We start from the raw sequence: 12,513 nt of genomic DNA on the forward strand, positions 1-12,513 counted from the left end.
AAACAAAGACGATTATTGGGAACGATTTGCTGAGAAATGATGATAGAATCGATTTCATAAGACGCAGAAAGTACACCGGTTGAAAGGAGAATTTTCTTCTCGATTTTCGTCGTCCAGGAAAACAAAGTATCGTCTATTAATTGTTCCATTATCTTCTTCTTTTTCTGGAACAGGATTTAAAATTGAAGTCATGCTCTTAAAACGATTTAAGCGTCGTTTTAAAAATGTCCTCGTATCACGTAGCTCGTTTCTCGCCTCGAAGTTGCAAGACACATTTGTGAATTCTAAATTCGGAAATATTTTACACAAGCGACGTTACCCCTTAAGTGCCCGTTTTCTTGCAACTTAGTTTTTAGTGCCGTGCAATATCAGCCCTGAATATTTCAATACATTTCAGAAACAGACTCTGCCTACTAGAAAAAAAAAAAAAAGAAAGAAACGTTCGATACATGTAAGTGAAATATTGTAACCATATTTACAATATTTAAGAAATAAAACAATCATTATCCACCGGTGTTCCACCTTTTGAATTCTATTAATGAAAATATTTACATTTACATAAATAATAAATATCCACAGTCTATCTCTATATTAAATATTTTTAGCAGTATCAGCTTATTTTATTCATTTCACCTTACTAGCCCAGCAATTGAACTCGGTGACATGGATTTCAATATCCGCATTATTTTTGTCCCACGCTTCTATGAAATATTGTAATTACGTCTACGCTATTTAACAAGCAAAACAATTACCATTTACTTTTAGCTGCTCCACTTTTTAATCCTTCGCGTCTCAATCATTCGTACAGTCATAAAATTATGAATTTGCATAAATAGCCGCAGTGTGTCGCAGCCAAAAATAAAAGGCAAGAAGGAGAAACGGAATAAAATGGAAAAAGGAAGAAGAAACCAATAAACCTGTTTAACGGTTGAAAGCCGGTAGTAAACACGGGGTGAATCAGGAGGACTAATCGTTGCGCGAGCTGTGTTGCATAATTGGCCGGGGTTTCGAAGCACGGTAAAGGGATGGGGTTGGTGTAGGATTCTTGGAGGAATCGAACGGGGCAATGATACGAACTAGCAGCAAATTCCCATAGCGGGTCACGGCGCGTGGCACTTCGTGGGCGTCGGTTGCCACGCAACCTATCTCACCTCTTCGTGTCCTATCGCTAACTTTCCCCCTTGCTTCCTGCACTTTCCACCTACCCTCTTTTTCCCCCTTTGGCCGTTTTCCTAACCCCGCCTACCTAACGTTGCATTATACGAGCACGGAGTGCATCTACTGGTATTAAAGCACGCGCACCTCCGCTTTCAAACTGCTCTGATTGCCACGGGACGAGGAAGCCGTGGGTGGAACGAACGTCAGAACTCGTAACGACGGAATTATCCGGGTGCGTCGCCTCGTTTTCACCTTTGTTCCGCTTGATCTCTTCTCTTAGCTTCCTATTTGTTTTACTTCATCACCTGGTACATTCCTTTCCTTGATTCGTCCTGTTGTTTGTGTAATTATGTTTTGCATAATAGCTACAAGGATGGTTCAATTAGTACATACAGTGAGCGGGCGAGAATCTATGAAATCAGATGCGTACAAAGAGACCATAATATAATTACGAGATGGGTTTGTATTTCGTTGAGGTTGAGGTTGACCGATTGAAGAACGAGTGGTTGAGTTTGTAATAGAAAAGTATATTGAAATAATTAAAGGTATAAGTATAATGTGTAAGTATATGCTGATTCAGATCCTTACTCTCTTAGTGTTGCTAGACAATGGAATGATAAGGAGCACGTTCATATATTTATAGCAAAAGGACGTTACCAAAAAAGTTAACCTTATAGCTTGAGCTAGAGGTTACAGGGAACACAAATAGAAATCTGTTCGTTGTTTCCTTTGTTCCTAGACCTTGCAACCCAAAACATAATGTATATTCAAGGATACAATAATATGCACCGCTCCTTATTTAGGATATTTCTGCGTAATGGCAGCCTCCAGGTCACGGATATACGTAAATAAAGATGTAGAATTTTTCTTGAAGTAGTTACTTCAACATATTTAATAAGAACAACGAATAAATATGACGTATTTAGACGGGATATTATATATAATACATGGAATACGACTGTTACCAATAAAAAGCTTTTAGTATTAAAGTTATAATAGCCGAAGAATGCGGAAAATTCATAGTGTATCAATGTTAAGCTTCCTTTTATCTTTTATCGTAAACATATGAAGGTACGTAAAGACACCATAATTCTATGATACGAATTTATATTTAACAAGAGTAATCGATAAATATTCTACGTGCCACAGAATACACGATTTTATGCAACTTTTAGCACAAACTTTTAGCGTAAAAGTTGCCAAGATTCATCGAGTTTCAATTTTTTAATTTTTCCTATTCGCTGTATGTCAGATTCATTTTCCCTTGAAGTGTATCTTTTTATCAGATTCGCTCATTTCATTTTCATGGCACTGAATTTTTGCACCGCTATGAAAGTGCCACTAAGTGATAGGAAATTTAACATGCTTAGACCTAATTGATCAGTACGTGAATGTCATAGTAAATACATCGTACCAACATCTATAGGTAATATCGTGGAGCAATGGCTAATTTAATTTTTGGAGTATCATACGAGACAGTGGAGTAGGTGGGTTGTTTGAAATTGGAAGGGAATAGAAACGAGTAGAATGGCGAACTAAGTTGCAAATGACATTTATTTAATTCTAGGTTTAGATGACGTTGCTGCTTGTTGCGCAGTACGACTTTAATTTCGGTTGTTACGTATATTACTTTCAAACTAGAATTTGTTTTTGTCCGACGAATTGCAATTCAGAAGTCGTGCGAAATGAAAATGAGTTTTAACAAATCTACAAAGTTCAATTCGCCACTCTTCGTTACGCGCAACAAATTCTCCGTCGGACTGATTTTTGATAATATTTGTACACGCACCTTGCACTATCAGCACTAATCTTTCTATACAATTTATGAAGCAACATTTATGAAGCTGCAAAATCCTAATCAAAAAAGAGGTTGTCAGAAAGGTTGTCCAAAAAGTTTCTTTCGTTCTATGAGGAAATAATAAACGCACAAGGTTTTTTGTTTTATATTATTTTATTTGTCCAGATAAACACATCGCGATATTTCACAGACTTCACTTCACCTTTGTATGAAGCTGCACTGTTGTAAAAAACACGTTTGCGAAAGAAAGACACTTTTCGGTCAACCTAATATGATTGTAGATGTATCCTTTCAACAGGATACTTGTAAATTATCCTGAAATGTTTTATTTTGAAATTTCGTTTCTTTCTTTGTCCGTCGTTAACTAGTTTCCTTTTACGAATGTAATTAATACATCGGGTTCAGATTCTCAACAGAGATAGGATACTATTTCAGGACACTTAAAAAGAAAACAGAAAATTCAGCCTTACATGCGATCGAAGATTTTCTCATTTCCGTTGCTCGTCTTTCGAGTTCCTCGAAAACACGTAGTTCGTATCATCGCGTTTGAATCGATCGAACGCGGACGAACGAAATTGTCCATTCGATCGTGTCGCGATCCACAGCGTCGGAAGGGGAGATGGAGAGCCGCGAGAAACGGCATAAAGCTGCACATGAAGCTCGTTCATACTCGGAATTCAATTATCGGCCGGACCGATGTCGGGCATTGTCTTCTCAAAGGAGTCGTTCCAGCGGACGTAGCCGACTCGAGGCCACCCTTGACTGCCACTCTTGGTCGTGTGTGCTGTCCCTGGGCAAACGCACTACATTCCCAGACTGGGATTTAGCCTCCAGGACGTCCTCATGGACGCACACACCACGATTCGTCCGGTATCCAGCCCTCCTCCTCCCTATTTTAACCGCTGACTGAGCGTTTTAAGCTCGATTCATGCGTCTCTTAATCGTGGACAAACCACTTTATTCGTTTACTATTGTGAAACGAGAAAAAGTGTTCTTTATGCGGATGAAATTTTTCCGTCTTTTTAACTACAGTGTACTGTTTAGTTTCTTTACATCTGAAGTGTAGTTAACGATATTTAGCGAGCGAAGAAACCTTTGTTTCTTTCATTTCTTTAGTTCAGTGCTCTGAAAAAATTTGCATTCGCTTCTTGATCTACATCAACGCTATTGCTCTCGTTAAAAAATCTTCCAATTAAAAATAGAGTGTACAGCCTCGTGGATACATTTTATTAACGACGTTATTAACGTCGATCAGTTCTGTGAACATCGAATTCGTCTTTTCAGATAGCCTCGTATATTTTCTAACGCGCTTATCGAAGCAGCTCGATGTTTCCTATCAGGAAGCATTAACCCAGCGGTTTTCACCCTTTTTCATCTGGCGCATAAACTAATTACTAAAATTCCGCTACACGCCAAAGAATATGTCGTAATTTGATTCAAAAGTGGATATTCACAGCGGATGGCTATTGTTACTTTTATCTGAAAATCTACGAGAAAAAAAAGGTCAATGTCGCAGACTAAACATGTTTCAACAAATCTTGCGTCATACCGGTCGAAAATCGCGGGGTTAACCTACCACAAACTCGTTCCTGTAGCGTCCAGACTGTTCAAACAGTAGGGTCGACGTGTGAATCTGGCTTAATAAAAGCGGCCGGCTCTGCTCGGCTTAAGGAGCGCGTTCAAGGTCCGAGCGAGGTCGCAGACACATTCGAGAACGGTCAGAGCATCCCCCCTTGCGCGAGAGAAACCCTCCCCCCTTATCAATGCGCGAGACAACGAGGCGGCGGATGTGGATCTCAATGAGACTTTGCATCGTCCGCTCTTTCCGCTTCGAACGCAAACCGCGCCTCCTACGGGATGCAAGTGCGAGACACTTTGTCCTCCCCTTTGCTTTTTCTATCTTCCCTCCCGCCTTCCCTCTCCAACCCCCTTTTTGTCGCTGTCTCGCTATCTTTCCCTCCTTTCTCGCTTTTCTTATTGCTCGTTTCTTTTGCCTCGCTAACTCGCGGTGCAACGACGAGCGACGAGAAACGTTGATGCACGTGATTTTTCACTGCAATATTCATTTTTTACTTTCATTTCTTTCCCTTTTTACGCCTTTTGCTTCCATTGTTTATTTTTGTTTTCGCCTTGTTCGTTTGTTCGTTTTTGTTTGCCTTTTAACGTGATCGCGAAAGAACAGATTTCCCTTTCTCTTTAGATAACTCGTCTGGGTATTTTGTAATAATTTTTATTCTTCCTCCACCTTCGCCTTTATTTCGCTTCTTTTCTTTTTTTGCTGTTCGTTCGTTGATTTCTGTAGGCGGGCGATTTTAATCGTAGAGGTTTCTCGTGTAATCGGAAAAGGGTGAATGAATGGATTTTTCTTTCTTTGTCGACAACCGAATGTTTTACAATAACTTTTATCCTTCTCCTAGTTGCCTCTTTCTTTCAGTTCTTTTCTATTTCGCGCTTTGTTCGTTGTCCTTTGTAGCCGGATGATTTTTATTCTTTTTAGTTAAGTCTTTCGGCTGGCTTGTCCGGGTATTTCCTGACAATTTCTTCTCTTTTTCCATCTCGGTTTTTCCGTTCGTCTTTTCTTCTGCTTCTTTGTCGTTTCCCCGAGGATGGTAATTGTGGTTATTTTTCATCTCGTATCACCCGTGTTTCATTCGTATAATTTCGTTAATATGATTTTACTCTTATCCCGAGAGGGTGAACAGCTATTTTTATACAGAAAGATCAAGCTGTTGTTTGTTAAGTAGCTTGTATAAGTGTCTTGTGATAATTAAAAATTTAATTGCTAACAGTTCGATAAAGATAAGAAAGAAAAAATCAAGTAAACCGCGTTTTCTGCTCTTTTAAAAGGGAACAATTTAAAAATTCGTTATACTGTCAGCAAATTCCATTTCGTGAGGCCTACATTTTTATTCTGATTTGCAATTAAATATGTATATTTGCCACTCTCAAATGTTTCATAAACATTGCTGTAACTTCAGCCGCTAGCGTTTGGCTTTAAAAAAAAAACCTCGCGAATTTATCACATGTTTTTAAAAGCCTTGTATTTTGAACTTGACAGGTTATTCTCGTTTTTAGCTGCCCGATGGTGAAGTATCTCTGTTAGCTACCGGATGACATAAAAGTCAGAAAATCGACAGAAATTGACGATATCGTGCTTTTCTCCCGTTCAAATGTTTCAGCGGGCGTTCTTTGAAAATCCAATAATCAAAAAATCGAATAGACGTCAATCGATGATAACGTGATGCTACTTTGTTAATCCGTGATAATTCTCGGATTACGAGGAATCGCTTCTCGATGAATTCAAAATTGCCTTCTATGTCTTTTGCTACATTTTTTAATAGAGAAATACTACCACTCTGTAATAAATTCCGACATCAAGTTTTCCCGTTGTTGTGTCTTATTATTTATTGAAGGAAAAAAAAGAAATTTTCCATTTCTATTCAACCTTTGGAAATTTCTTTTTTAAATTCGTTACCAGTCGTCCTTCTTCGGAGATGTATCTTTAAACGTTTATTTCCAATCGATTTCTTATCGAATTCTTTTGAAATTTATTTTCTACTTTTAGAATAAAAATTGATAAATGTTACAACGAGCTACGAAAAAAATATCCTTAGAAGTTCTGACACGAAACCAAAACGAGTTTATTAGATGGGGTGTAGAAAGGAGACGAGAGAAAAGGGTTTCACAAAAAGGACTCTCGAGCAGACATCAACGTAGGCAGTTGCCGAGCAAAGAAATCGCTACCAAGGACATTCATTTACATGACTATAGCCTGAGATCACAGAATTGCGTATCTGAATATAATCGCAGTAATGTATCTCGTCCCTTTTTCATTTGAAAATTTTTACCTATTCTTATTCGCTAAACTAATTGTTACCTTATTTCTAATTTACATCTTTATGTAATATAATCCCACCAAAGTATTTCCCTCTTATATTACCTTTCATATCGAATATCGACTCGTAAATAAATTACCAATTAGTCTAACGAACTACGTAAACAAATTAATTACCTTACCTTACATTAATTATACCGTAAATAAATTTCCAGTTAGTCTAAGTGACCTTTTCACGGAGGTTTAAATTGGCTTGGTAAAAATAAAAGAAAATTACAAATGTCCATATTTAAATGTACAGATATAAATGTAATAATATAGCGTAACAATGTTCGTTCTATTTTCCGAATGAAAGAAATTTTTGCTTAAGGTCCATATTTTTTTTTTTTTTTATTTATATCCACTAAAATATAAATTGCCACATACGTTCACAGTTTAGAAATAAGGAATGCTGTATGTATAACACTTAATCTTCTTTCGAAGTAAACCTACTTTTAGTCACAGTCAAACATAGTACAGTGTAATAATACGTGTGTACACAGTTCAGTGTACATTCAACGGTGTAACTGTTCGAATCGTGACAAGTCATAACGAAACGAGTGCTAAGTGTACGACTTACGAAAGTTAAGGAGGATAATTACCGCAACTTAAATAGCTGTAAAGAAAGTCACTGAGAAGGGATTTAATAGTGCTATACCGAAATAACAGTAATATATCGGTGCAACGTTTAGCTGGGTAAATTGGATCAAAAGAGAATTTCTTATCGTCATTCACGAACCCAACTCGTGTGTGCAATAGTACGCGAAGGCTGATAGAAAATCGAGATTATACGCGGCATTGATACTATTTGTGAAAGCAAATAGGCGTAGTACGGTTTACGAGCTCGAAGCCAGGGATTTTATATAAAAATTTATATTAAATTACCTTTCTATCGTCGTACGTTCGTGATACTTGTTCGAGTCCCTGCGTAAAGCCGTACGATAGTTTAATATTTTAACTCACAAACAGTCAATAGAATTTATCGAGACAAATTATGCTACCGTGTCATTTTTTTAAATAAATTTGTAAAAGTTTGGAACGTTATCGCCTGAAATTTATATTAAATCGTATTTCTGTTGTTGCACGTTTTTAGAACCTTTGTCGAGCTTTTGTGTACCAGTCGCAGTTTGATAGCTTAAATTACAATTAGGTATTTAATAGGATTTATTGAGATAAATCATGCCGTTATGCCGTTTGTAAAACAAATTTCATAATTTTGAAATGTTTTCATATGAACTACCCTGCAACAAAAATCTGAAATTTATGAACGTAATTTATTCGAAGTTTTCATTACCTCTAGCGCTCGAACGATCCTTTTTCTCGACTGGAAACGATTTTCTTGGTTGTTGATTTAATACGACTCGACCAACAGGAATCAGGGAATTCGTCCGTGGAGGAACGTTATCGAAGCGTCACATTGATTTTCCTTGTAATTTTCCCTTAAAAGAAGTCCTTGCACAACATACGTTAAAGTGAATACGTTTTTTTAATATAGCAACATCGTCAATCGTACGTGATCATACTGTTCATTATCCTTCGACGTTATATTTTAATGAACATCCTAATCTTATTATAAGAAATTTGCGGCGCACAAATGCAGCACACACAGTGGTCTTCTTAACTGCCATAATAATTACTAGCTCCATTTCACAAAACTTTGAAAATAATCTTATTCGCAAAAATAAATGTGGCAAGTGAAAATTTCAAGCATCGAATCGACATGGCCCGATGAAATTATTTCGTTTTATGGAGCAACGAATCTCGTTTTTCTTATGTGAGTAGTCAAGCGACCATTTTATGTGAATAATTGACGGACTATACTTACGCGCTTTATGGGATAAATATCTTTCCCCCGCCCAAAACTATATATTTCAAAATTTATTTCCGATGTATGATGATCAGGATACAACGTATGAGATATGGGTTTAGGAAAATTTGCAGTCTCATTTGGTACGAGGAAAACAGAAACAGCGAGCAATTTCCGACGAAACGAAGCTTATAAAACTTTCAACGTTTCACATACTTCGCGTGTTAGGCGGATCGGTCTTGTACATTTTAATTTCCCGTAAACATCGTTCACAGCTTAGCAATAGTTAAAGGATCGTAAAACCTGTAATTAGAAACGTGCGAAGGAAAATCTCCACTCCCTTCGGGCAATACAATTTCAATCAGCGAAATCAAATTTACAAACTCTTGACTCTCGGACCATTCTGTTTGTTACGTTTCCTTACCGTGCTTCCTCTTAACAGCTTACTTACCTGCGCACCACAACTGCTTTTTTTCGGCGACGTACAGTTTCGACGAGATTATCCAGGATTTACCATTGCTCTCAGCTCTCCTTCTCTCTCTTTTCTTTCTTTCTTTTTTTTCTTTACATTCGCGAGCCCGTGGATGGATTGTCGGTCATGATCGAAGGGCGTCGGAGAGATCGACGCTCCCCTTTATTAGGCCTGTGACGTTCTTCCGGGTGAACGTTCCCTCGTCCTTCGAGGCCTCCCACCGTGGCTCGTGCACGAGCCTCCACGTGGCAAGGTCACGACCCGCGCGAGAAAGCAACCTTGCCCGGATCTTTCTACCCCTCGTCGAAGGGAGGATTTACGAGCGTACGCCTACCCGGCGAGGCACGCGCGCACCCTGACACTCCGATACGACCGATATGACCGTTCACGCGTTGTTGCTCCTGTGCCTGCCCTCGTCACGGTGAATAAAGAGACGATTGAGTTGCTTATCGATAACTTCGCTTCCTTTGCATCTTCTTTCATTTCTCTCTTTCTGTTTTATCCGTTAATATTTTAGCCCGTTGTAATTACGAAATTCGATAGAAACGTACAGTGCGAGGGCGCAATCTATCTTTATTGCTTCTAACGAAGGTAAATGTTTCTGCAAAATTGGATTTACGTAACAAAAGTTTTATATTAATCTATAAATTAGTAGTGCTCCTCCGTTTGAATGATTTTCTTCGAACAGAAAAAGAGATCCCTGTTGCAAGTGGAAAACGAGAAAATCTAAGAATTGGTGGAGAATAAATAGCTACCTTAGGGAAACGTGTTTCCAATGATTTCCATGCAATATGATACAGCGTGTGCAATATGCAATATGACCGCATTATAACGAAGCAAATTCGTTGGTGTTACGCAAGAGAATTACTCGACGCTGATACCTGGTAGGTTGTGGCTTGTTGAATTTTACTATCAATATTAATAATTCAATTGCGCGCAAAAAGTTGCAGATCGTTGTAATTTATATCTGAGATTAAAGAGCAATTCGTGACACCATTTTGGATATTTATTGGACGCAACAGCAACCAGAATATACTCTGCCACCCCAGAACACTTACATCCTTTGATTCCGCCCTCCCTATTCGGTTTCAATAGTATCGTTCCTGGCCATCCGCTTCCCCATATTTTTTCATCGTAGCCACTTCTTGGAAAGGGGGATGAAATCTCAAAGAGGAACTTCCGTGTCTATTTTCGCTTGATATCGTCCCGTTCTCGTTGGATTTTATGGCCATAAGAATAAATTCTCCACGCACCTCGTCCTTTCAGTTCCTAAGATTATAACTCGCCAGCGGATGTTTATGTATTTATGGAAATTTTATATGTACAAAGAATAAAAAGGATGCTGGAATAAAAGCGGTTGATATAACATTTATTGTAACAAATTTCTATTTAGCCTTTACCTTCTTAGTTGTGTTCACGCGAAGTAAATAATGTTGAGAATTTTGGATCTTTGAAGCCGAAATAATGTTATGGGAACACAAAATTTACACTTTTAATCAATGTTTAAATAGTTATACATTTAGTTAATGGACGATCTCTATTATATTTATCGATACATATCTGCACGCGTCTCAGCACTGTCTTCTATACCCGACTTTTAACCTTCTCTTCCAGATGCTTCTAACGACTGAACAGTTTACATCCATCTGTTTTTGAGACGCCGCGCGCACACATGCTCCCACACACTGATACTCGCATACAAGTATTCTTACTGCGCGTTTAACCTAGTCCAGCACAGAAAATCATACATATCTCAACAAATAAAAATATGAATATTCGATGGCTGAGAAAATCTGTATACCATTGCAAGCAATTAGAAAAAAAAAAAAAAATTCGATCCTTAATTCCGTCGATCTAATATTGCGTGACATAAAAATATTGGTAGCTGAGAAAGTTGAGAAAATCACTAAAACTTCCGAAAGAAGGTCGACCGTATCGAAGATCCACAAGGGAAGAACAAAAGTCAGCAAACACCGGCCCCTTTGTCATTTATTTCCTCTACGTTCGATACGTGGCGCGATAAGACGATTGTACGCGTCTTCCGCGTTCTCTCGCCGATTAATGACACCTGCCTACCGTCATTTTCCCGGAAAAGTAGAAGGGAGACGCTATACTTTTTTCCCCTCCTTATTTCTCTCTCTCTCTCTCTCTCACTCTCTTTCTCTGATCCGAGATAATAAATTCAGGCTGTCCAAGTTACCGGTGACACGGATCGTTTATCATCCGCTACTACGTAGGATCAGTTGGCTGAAATAAATCTCCTTACCGAGTTACGGATTTTATTCTCCACCCTATACTTTCCTGATGCAATTGCCGAAGAATGGAGGCCGCAAATGGACGGGATTCAAAGTCAATGGGGACGAAAACGAGATCAATGCTGCGTATATTTTTTCATGTTTCTCGTATTACGACTTTCTGCTGAATATCCTATAAGATGAAGAGTTTTTAAGGATATTATTTAACGATATTATTGTCACAGAATTATTGTATTCTTATTAAACATTAATAGTAATTGTTACGTGTACATTGATGTTGATTATTCCAGCGAATTAAACCGTACTAATTATCGTAGAGTGAATTGGGCATCTATTTATTATACAGAAATTAATATTTATAAATAACCCGTAAATAAGTCAAATTTATGATAACCGGTGTCATTTCGTTTCAGTGTGATGTTGAAATTTACGTTATTATTTAATTGCTTAGCTATGTAGCCCGTTTTTTGCAAATTGTCTAAATCGGTTTTAACGATCAATTTTTTGAATTTCGATTAAAAAATACAGATCAATAAAAGTAGAACATAGAAGAAGCGAAAAGGAGTATCTTCGGAACTCGCTTCTTATCAGTGCGATATCTTTTATGTAACTTAAAATCCGTGCCAATAAATCAACCGTGTTTACTAAAAACACATATCGATTCTCGTTTACAATCGAGGACGTTGTAGCTTTCGACGACGGAACAGCTCTGTTCGTTTCTTCCGCTTTGCTGTCGCGTTCGTTTCATTAGAAAGATTTCACTCGAACGACTTTTAGAAAACCAGACGGTTCTTCATTTCTGTCGTTCAAGAGAAAGAGAAGCTCTCGTTTGGTAAAATTACTCCGCGCAAAAATCATCTACGTTTCAGTGTTATATTTGAACGTTCCTCGAGTCATAAGTCCGCGCGGTTGGAAAGTATGTCTGATCAAAGACGATCCGTTTCCACTTAATCGTTTGTAGTTTCACCGTATCGAGTTTCGTGTTACTTGTAATATTTTGCTTGTGTCTCGAAAAATTAATCATATTTCTAATAATTTGTGATAATTATAGTTACAAGTAACATTAGTGTCTCTGAAACAAGGAAAATTTTCACATTTCCACAAATATACGAAAATTTATAAAACATTCTTTTACGGTTGGGCTACGTG

General features: G+C 37.9%; 1 long non-coding RNA gene across 2 annotated transcripts; it reads right to left on the reverse strand.

Moving 5' to 3' along the window:
• Window positions 1–7,169: 7,169 nt before the first annotated feature.
• On the reverse strand, window positions 7,170–11,206 carry LOC122573165. Of its 2 annotated transcripts, none has more exons than XR_006318669.1 (3): window positions 10,911–11,206; window positions 10,510–10,833; window positions 7,170–10,451 (listed from the first exon to the last, which is right to left on the reverse strand). It is a non-coding gene; the product is annotated as an uncharacterized LOC122573165 (long non-coding RNA). The 2 variants fall into 2 exon arrangements; XR_006318670.1 differs by having other exon boundaries at window positions 7,170–10,076; window positions 10,168–10,451; window positions 10,510–11,206.
• Between the last annotated feature and the right edge of the window lie 1,307 nt (window positions 11,207–12,513).

Source organism: Bombus pyrosoma, linkage group LG11, assembly GCF_014825855.1.
Source record: "Bombus pyrosoma isolate SC7728 linkage group LG11, ASM1482585v1, whole genome shotgun sequence".
Classification (NCBI taxonomy): Eukaryota; Metazoa; Arthropoda; class Insecta; order Hymenoptera; family Apidae; genus Bombus; species Bombus pyrosoma.